Raw genomic sequence first — 7,627 nt, forward strand, 5'->3', positions numbered from 1 at the left:
ATCATTAGTAGGTATAATTCTCTTAATCCCTTTTTAATTATTGCTAATTACTTTCATTTGTTCATCATGTTTCACTTTGTTGGTATGATTGACAACCTTGCTAGCTTGTTCAACATGATAATGAGTGAGTAGTTCCATAGCTAGGGTTAATGGGTAATTAGGGGAAACCAACATGGGGAATGATTCATGCTTAAATTAATATGCTTTCATGGTTTATTTGCTTGCTTGTTTTGATCTCAACTCATGCACATGTTATGTTTGATGAAATGCGAGCCTATGAATCCTTGTATTTTTTACCCATCACCTACCTTTTCAATGAGACTTGTAAGATATAAACCAACTCGAGTCTCATTAGACCATGCATGTTGTTGAGTAGGGAAGACTAAGTCGACTTGTAGGTGTTGTACAATCTAATCGATTCGGCTCCGGGACCCAAACTTTCCTAGGATTGTAAGATATAACCCAACTCAATCCATCACAACAATAATTGCTTGCTTATATTTTGAGAACATGTTTGTATGATCAATTCCCATGAATCCCCTATGACCCCATGATACCCTAGTGCTTTTTATCAATTGTTTACAACCCTTTCAACTCATCTTGCTTATTTACTTTCATTGCTATTTAGTTTAGTGACTTTCTACATCAACCCAAATTGTGACACCCCTAAGACACCACTAGTCTCAATAGAAATCTCATCTCAATTCCCGTCCCTTGGGATCCGACCTTTACTTGCCTCTTTACTAATTGTAGAGTTGTTAATGAAGCTATAAATTGTGTTTTGGTCTAGGTGCTCCTAACGACAAGTTACCGAAAAGATTTAGTCCGACCAAAAAAATGGCGCCGTTGCCGGGGACGGTGTTATCTTGATTTAGATTTTCTTATATTAGTTGTGTCTTTCTTTGCCTTGAGGAAGTAAAACTCCTCAAGGTTTGTTCTAATTGTTTTCAAGTTGTTTGATATTTTGCATGTCTAGAAGGTCACAAGGTGATTTGTTACCTTTTGATCGTGAAATTGAAAAAACTTTGACAACCAATAGAAGACTTGCTAGGAGAAATTTGAGAGGTATTAGTGAGGTTGTAGATATTCAACCAACTATTGAGTTCATCAACCCTTTTGCAAGAGAAGGTGAGGAGAACCCAACATAAAATACAACACAAAATCAACCCACAATGCCTAAGTTTTCATCACATTCCGTACCCACCGAGGAGAACCTACCCAATGGTACTCCCACACCACAACATTTGACCGGAAATTTCATTGCTAAATCCGCATTTATCCAATTAGTCGAAAGGAGCCAATTTGGGGGGATGCCTAGTGAAGACCCTCACTCTTATATGGAGACCTTTTGTGACTATTGTGATGCGATTTCTCAAACCGGTGTAACTCAAGACCAAATTCGATGGGTCTTATTTCCTTTTTTCTCTAATTGGCACCGCGAAACAATGGTTGAAGGGCCTTGATAAGGCCACTCTCGGAATTGATTCTTGGAAGAAGTTGGCTCTAGCTTTCTACAAAAAATTCTACCCACCGGAAAAGACTAACATGCTAAGAGCTCAAATTACGGGTTTTAAGCAAAAGGATGAAGAATATTTGTATGAAGCTTGGGAGCGGTTCAAAGGAATTTGTCTCTCATGTCCTCACCATGGACTTAGCGAGTGGTTATTGGTACAACAATTTTGGAACGGTCTATATGAAGATTCAAGGAACATTCTCAACATGGGATCAAATGGAATGTTCACCGAAGTTGATGATAATCAAACTTGGAACAAAATTGAGGAAATGGCGGTCCATAACTCACAATATAGTAGACCTCGCAAGGCTACTAGAGGAGGAAAGCATGAAGTGGACTCCGTTACTCAATTGGGTGCTCAACTTAGTGCTCACATTGATACCATCAATTTGAAGTTTGAAAAAGCTATGGCTAGACTTGAAGAAGCCTCAAAATCACCAAAGCATCATGTTAATGCCATGACGACATCTTCATCAATCCCAAGTGGGATATGTGAGAATTGTGGAACTTTGGGACATGACTCAAGTGAATGTAGGGGAACAAATGAACAAGTAAATGCTTTCCAAGCATACAAGAGTGGTACCCCTTATTCCAACTATTACAATGAAAACACCAAATTCCATCCAAATCTCTCATACAAAAGCCAAAATGTTCAAAACCCTCAAACAACATACAACCCACCTCCCATGAGAAACCAAAATCAAAGACCCTTTTACAACCAAAACCAAGGTTACCAAAATCAAAATCCATACAATCAACAAAATGACCAAGGTTTTGATGTTCAAAAAGCGGTCCTTCAAATGCAAAAGAATCAACAAGAATTTTTCACTCAAATGCAAAAAGATAGTCAAGCAAAGGAAACCACCATCAACAACATCCTAGCTCACACCAAAATGTTGGAAACCCAATTGACTCAACTAGCATCTTCAAGCTCACAAAGACAAAAGGGGCAATTACCACCTCAAAGTAATCCCCCAAGACATGAAACAGTTAGTGCCATTCACTTGAGAAGTGGTACAAGGTATGAAGCACCGAAGAAGCAAGTTGAGGATGAAGTTGTGGAAGCTAGTGATAAGGAAGAAATTGTGCAAAACTCCAAAGATGGAGAATCATCAAAAGAAGAAATTTCAAAGAAAAATGAAGACAAGGTCAAGAAGAAGGAGCCCATTGTGATTAGACTTCCTTTTCCAAGTCGTCAAGCCAAGCCCAAATTTGATGACCAACTTGGAAAGTTTATGGAAATTGTGAAGAATTTGTAAGTCTCAATTCCTTTCACGGAATTAATCAATCACGTGCCGGCCTATGCGAAATACATGAAAGACATCCTCACAAAGAAGAAGTCGATCCGGAAGCTTGAGACTATCACCTTCACTAAGGTGAGTAGTGCAATACTTCAAGGGAGTTCACCTCCAAAACTCAAGGATCCGGGAAGCTTCTCAATACCGTGTACCATTGGCGACACCATGATCAACAAAGCCTTATGTGATCTAGGGGCTAGTGTGAGTGTTATGCCGTACTCGGTGAGTAAAAGGTTGGGGATGGGAGAGCGTAAATGCACCAATATCACACTCCAAATGGCCAATAGATCGACGAAGACACCATTAGGGATATGGGAAGATGTTCCCGTACGAATTGGGAAATTTTTCATCCCGGTGGACTTTGTCATTGTTGATATGGAAGAAGATTCCAACATTCCAATCATTCTAGGAAGACCTTTCTTACACACCGCGGGTGCGGTGATTGATGTGAAACATGGAGAGCTCACTCTAGAAGTGGGAGATGAGAGTATAACTTTTAATCTTGACAAAACTATGAGAGATCCCCGTTTACATGAACCATGTTTTATGATTGATCATTATAGCCGGAAGGATGATAGGAAGAAGTCGGAACTCCAATGGAAGAAGAAAATTGAAGATGCTCCATTCAAAGAGCAAGTGAATTGTAACAAAGAGAGCTTGCAAAGCTCACCAAAGTCAAGCAATTAAGAAGATGGCCTCATTGGCCAAAACAAGATAATGGGAGAGTTGTCTCTATCAACTCAAGAGATCTTTAGTGATCAAGTAGATGAAGTTTGTGGTCTTTGGGACGATGAGTTTGAAGGGATTTTCAATCCCTACATTGGTAATGCTATCGATCAAGACCGACAACAAGGGCAAAGATCTATTGAAGAACTTTATCACGACAATGAACAAGCTTTTGATTACTTTTTGAAGGTGTTGAGTAACATCAACAACACCTTGGACATGCCCCCTTGACATCTCATCAAGAATGAGAGTTTGGTGGAGTCCTCCCTAAACCACCATTTGTAAATATTTCTAACTCCCTAACTCGCATTTTAATTCTTAATTTGCATTTTTGTCATTTTTGGATTTTTATGCCTTGATCAAGATAATTATCATGTTTGAGAGAAGTGAGGGAGGGACTAATGATTTCAATTGATGTGTAGTGCTTTAGCTTAGTGTGGGGATAGCAATTGCCTAGGCTATTCATGCCTTAGTAGTGCCCCCACAATGAAGAACACGAGAAATTGAAGGATGAAAAATGACAAGGGATATGCAAGGTACACGGATGGAACTGAATCCGGGTAAAAGGGGTAGAATCGAGCGGTTTCAAAAGAATCCGCCCGTCTTCAGGCAATCCGGGCATATTGGGCAGAAGACGCCCGTCCTTCTGAGCTGAATTTTTGAAATTTTGTGACTGTTAACGAATCCGGGCGTCCTTCAGTAGAATCCGCCCGTCCTCAGAAAAACGCTCATCCTGATAGAGAAGACGCCCATCTTTTGGCTGAGGAAAACAAGAAAAATCCCTGGAAAGGAATGCGCCCGTCTTCTCTGAAAGACGCCCGTCCCGCATTTTCAAATTCGTCCGTCTTTGCTGCAATCCGCCTGTCTTTAGGCGAGAATTCCTGAAGCCCATCCAGACAGAATCCGGGCGTCCCGAAGGAAAACCGCCCGTCTTCCCCCTGCATTTCAAATTTTTTCGGGTTTATTATAAACCCCATCCCACATTCATTTCCTCATTCCTCCATTCAAAACACTACCCATAAACCCCATAACTCCAAAACCCTCATCCTCTCCATCACAAAAACAAGATTCCTCAACAACATTCACCAAAATCAAATTAAAACATCCTTTTAACAACAAATTAATCACTCCTCTTTCAACAAAAATCAAAACCAAGCACAAAATCTTCAGCCTTTGAGTCGATTTTTGAATTCATAAAGGCAAAGCCTTTCATCTTTAAATCGATTTGGGTACACTAGAAATTTAAGATTTTCACTCTTTTATTGGTTTAGTCATCAATGGCAAAGACAAAGGGAGCAACAAAGGCACAAAAGGAAAAGGCACTCTCATCAAGACAAAAGAGTTTTCAAGCAAAGAAAGCATTGGCTATGGTGGTAGCTAGCCCAAACTTGGAAGTGCAACAACAACAACCTCCCATGGAAGCAACAACATCTACTACTCCGGAAATTGCTCAACTTTCGAATTATCCGGAGGTAATTTTCATTTCCAAATCCCATAGGGACACTTTTGCCAAGTTTGCTAGAAAATCATTTCTATCAACCAAGTTTATTTGTGAAGATGCCTTAGATAAGTTGGGTGTCCTTGAGCAAACTAGAGCCTTCTTTAAAGCCATGGGGTTGGAGAAATTATTTACAACAAAAGAATTGACATACCCCTCCCTTACCTTAGAATTTTTGAGTTCTTTGAAAGTTAACAAGGTTGAGACTATGGGAACCATCGAGTTTCGCCTAGCTAATGTTAGTAGGCGCATCTCCTTTGAGGAAATGGGTAAAGCTTTGGGTCTTAGTGATTCACCGAGTTATTTCAAGAATGTTGGCAAATATGACCCCGACCCTCTTTGGGAGGCGATTTCCGGAAGGAAATTTGAGAACTTTCATGCAAGTCGCGCTCTATTAGTCCACTATCCGGGCATTAGAGTGTGGCACAAGGTTGTAGGGAACACCATCATTGCAAGAAAAGACACCAACCATTTCACCAAACTCGATTTTGTTCTTCTTGAGTCGGCCTTGAACATTGGAAGGGAATTCACCAAGCCTTTCAACTCTCTAAGGCTTTTGGTGGATAGATGGCTAAATGTTGATTGTGGGAAGCAAGGCACTACCGTTATTTTGAATGGAGGTCTAGTCACTCTTTTGGCTAAATACTTTGATCCGAACTTCAACAAGGATAGCAAGTATGTGGCGAAGAAGGGTGGTCATCTCATTGATATTGATACTATGATAAACAAGTACAAGTGGGTCTCTCATAACCCTCTTGACACCAAGTATGGGTGGCTCACTAGTGAGGCTAGATCTTTTACTTTGCCTTCGAAGATTTGTCGTTTAAGTGTCCACCGAACCAACTATCTCCTTCCCCTTTCAAAAGAGGCCGAATACATTTTCCGACAACAAAAGGGTGAAATTGAAATGACCTCCTCTTCCATTGTCACACCACCCTATCCTTTCAAGTACCAAGAGTTCAAACCCGAAGGTGTTGAAGCAAGCAAAGATTATATGACTCTTCTTATGCAAGAGATACACAAGCAAGCCTTCAAGGATCGGGAAGATGTTTAATTAGCCCAATATCCACCCCTCCTTCACTTAGCTAGGAAGGACTACTTGACCCTTCATGTCCTTTGCCTAGTTGGGCGGATAGGGAAGTCTTCTTTCCGAGTGCATCTAAGGGTGAGTTTCCGGGTGATAATGAGGTTGTCGGTGATGAAGAGGTTGATGATAACATTGATGAAGAAGCTAGTGAAGAAGGAGAAGAGGATGATGAGCAAGGTGAACAACAAAGTGAAGAGGGAAGTGGTGATGAGTCCACTTCTAGTGAGGAAGATGATGATAGTGATGATATGATGGAAGATTAGCAAGCTTTGGAGGCTCCTACCCTCTTGAGGTTTGTCTACTTCTCTCTTTGTTGTATTTTATTAATCTTGATCATTGTTGGAGTAGTCCTACCACCATAAAGGACTAACACCTCGGCCCCATTGAGGTGTTCTCATTTTATTGTTCCCACTTTTAAAAATCCAAAATGACAAAATTAGTTTCATGCATTGCATCGTGTGTGCATGAACTACACCCAACCTTAGGACATTAGCAATAATGTCTAACTCGGTTTGGGGAAGTACATACATACACAACGGGAGGTAATCTAAATTATCCTCTCCGTCATAAACAAAAACCATGCATCATGTAGTGTAGATTAGTGTAGCTTGCATTTAGTGTGGGGATGGGGAATTCTAATCTAACTTTTATTCATGATTTCTCATCATTTTGGCCATTGAGGACAATGCCCATATTAGTGTGGGGATGGGGAATTCTAATCTAACTTTTATTCAAAAATACAAAAAAATTGAAAAATTTCGAAAAACCATAAAAATTTAAAAATTGAAAAACCTAAAACATGTTATTTTCCTTTGTAGTGTAATCATGTATATATTATTGTATATATTGTGTTTGTTCTATCCTTGTTCACATTGATTGACTACGCCACATCCGAGACATGAGGATAATGAAGACCGCATAGTATGATCTTTCCAATCTTCTTTCTCCTCTTTATGTTAATGACTATGTGGCTTTATTTTGATTGATGCGGTATAACAATGTGAACTTAGGACTTGCATTTAGTTTATATGTCATATTAGTTGGTAGAATCACTTGCATTAGGATGTATATAATAGTTGCATCATAGCATATAGTTGCATTTAGATGATTTTTTTTTAAAAGTGCCTAATTGGGAACTTTGACAAGAGCAACTAAGCCATTACAAATACCTTTTCAAATTAAAACTTCGCCTATTAGAATGGTTGTAAAACACCCTAGATTGTGTCATACTAGTGTCTTTCGACCCATGACCCAAAGCCTAGTCAAGGGTTTTGCATGTGAGTCACCTATCCAACCCCGTGATGCGATGTGGACTTGGTTAACTTGTCTAGGTGACCTTGATTGACCTTGTGCTATGGCAACCCAAAAATACTTTCTATCAATAAGTTTGAAGTGCTCATTTCAAAGATTTTGTATGTGGAAACGTTTTATTGCCAAGGAAACCTCAAATGTTATGAAATGTTGAAATATTCAGAATTTTAGTTGTTTTGATTGATGGAGGCATA

The 7,627-nt window shown here is 39.6% G+C and overlaps 1 non-coding gene across 1 annotated transcript; it reads right to left on the reverse strand.

The window, feature by feature from the left end:
• Window positions 1-1,545: 1,545 nt before the first annotated feature.
• On the reverse strand, window positions 1,546-1,652 carry LOC141624835 (small nucleolar RNA R71). Its single transcript, XR_012534639.1, has one exon. It is a non-coding gene; the product is annotated as a small nucleolar RNA R71 (small nucleolar RNA).
• Window positions 1,653-7,627: the final 5,975 nt, after the last annotated feature.

The sequence above is a fragment of the Silene latifolia genome, chromosome X, assembly GCF_048544455.1.
Source record: "Silene latifolia isolate original U9 population chromosome X, ASM4854445v1, whole genome shotgun sequence".
Taxonomy (NCBI): domain Eukaryota; kingdom Viridiplantae; phylum Streptophyta; class Magnoliopsida; order Caryophyllales; family Caryophyllaceae; genus Silene; species Silene latifolia.